The sequence below is a fragment of the Microtus ochrogaster genome, linkage group LG4 (genome assembly GCF_000317375.1).
Source record: "Microtus ochrogaster isolate Prairie Vole_2 linkage group LG4, MicOch1.0, whole genome shotgun sequence".
In the NCBI taxonomy this organism is placed as follows: Eukaryota; Metazoa; Chordata; class Mammalia; order Rodentia; family Cricetidae; genus Microtus; species Microtus ochrogaster.
The window spans coordinates 13405901-13408061 of NC_022030.1; positions in this window are offsets into that span (position 1 = coordinate 13405901).

Consider the following 2161-nt stretch of genomic DNA (forward strand, 5'->3'; position numbering starts at 1 on the left):
AGGCTCCAAAGCTACAGAGAGAAACCCTGTCTCAAAAAACCAAAATAAAAAAAAATTATAAATCTAATCCCAACACTCAGGAGGCAGAGGCAGGTGGAGCACTGTGAATTCAAGGCCAGCCTGGTCTACTGAACAAGTTCCAGGACAAGTAGGGATAGACAAAGAAACCCTGTGTTGAAAAAACAAACTAACAACATAAATCAATGCATTTGCCAAATACTTTGCTTGGCAGCACAAGTAGACAGATTTCAGTAGCTCGGAGAAAACTCTGTTGTAGTTGCTGATGCTAGCTGAAGGCTTAGCTTTGGGGTTGGTGGAAACAGTGGTCCGTCAGAACACGTGCCAAACCTTTCACCGAATAGTCAAAGGGTTGCCAGGTGGGACACAGAGGAGACAGTAAGTGGCTACTAAGGAGACCGAAGATATGCCAAGCTAATCTGGGTCTGCGTCTGCAATATTCCAACTGTCCACAATCAGAAAATTCTAATTAGCCGTTCAGCTTTGTGGAATCTTCCACACAAGCGTAGCATTTTCTTCTGGGAACTATAGTTTGCTGTGAAATGACCATAACTGCACCTTTCCAGCAGTGCCTTAGCATGAGAAATAGTTAATGCAGGTAAAATAGCAGGCCATTAATTCATATAAACAAATGTTTATTGGCTGCATGTACCAAGAAGCAGATAAAGTAGTAAATAAAGCAGACTGAAATGAAACACATGGTTCCCTTACGAATCTTGTTTTCAAATAAATAATGATGGGTATCTAGCTTAACAGTATGTTAAACGAAGTATCTACTTTTTTCTTGATAAATGTTGTGGTCCTAACCTAAACCATTTCTGTTATTGTTCTTGTAGGAAAGGAGCATGGCCCACAAGCATTTAGGATGAAAATATTTTGCCTATAATTATAGAGGCATTCCATCAGAGCCGAGACATTGAAAAAGACACCAGAAGGAAAATACAAATTTATGAAAATGTTGACTGTTTGAACTTTGCATTATTTCATCACTTTTCTCTAGCACTTGATGGAAATCTTCCTAAGAAATTATACTTATAAACCTATTTGCTTAAGCCACCATAAAATATGTGAGCAATAACTTGGGGGACGGAAACGTCATCATACATCCCCTGGTAGGGAACTCACCTAGCTTGCAGGAAGCCCTGGATGGGTTCATTCCTCAGAACAAAACCAGTATAAGCCCAGCTTTGGTGTGGTGGAGATAGGAAATTTAATAATTCAAGGTCATTCTTAATGACACAGCAAGTTAGACTGGAGGCAGGGCTACACCAGACAATGTCTCAAAAAGAACCACCTTGGGGTTATTAATTTTTATCTTAGAAAATATGCAACCATTAGAGCTTCGGAATGTATTTTATTACGTCATATGCCCCTAAAACCAATAGTCTTAGGGACTGTGTTAAAGGTAGGGTTGGAGGCAGTTCGTCAAAAGGTGCAAATTACACCTGATGATTTCTGATTCTGTTTATTAGAGCTGGGCCTGGTGGCATGTTGCTAGGCAACCTATACCCCTAGTCCAAGATGCCAGGGAATAACTGACAGGCTTCTTATTTCACGGGGTTACTTTGATGTAGAACCCAAGGAATGCCTTCCCCATATATTGTCTTATTTTAGCCAAAACAACTGGTTCCATGTGAAAAACCCCCAGTGCTGGGGAGACTGTCATCAAGTCTCAGGATAACACGACCCCCCCCTCCTCAGTAACTCACGAGAGACCGTCCTTGCTGCAATCATTGGAGGCTTTAATGATGAGATGAGACGGGACCAGTGCACTGGGGCTGAGACTCATAACCCACGCAGGGGAAGAATTCGACTCTGAGTGACCTGGAGAAGAGGTTTTTATAGGAAGAAGCCACAGCCCAGTAATCCGAAAGGGGCAGGGAGGGAGTCACAGAAAACCACAAGGGGGCAACTCCCTGCCTCTCAAGATCACTCAAGGTCACAATCAGCTAGTTCCTGAAACACAGTATTCCAAAAAATACCTAATGATAATCACAAGAAACTCCCTGTTTCTCAAGATTATTCTCAAGATTACAATCTAACTTTATCTTCAGCTAGTTCCTGAAACACAGTCACTGAACTGGCTAAATCTTAGATTTCTGATTCTTCTCTTCCTGCTTAGATTTTTGGCTATTTTCTTCCT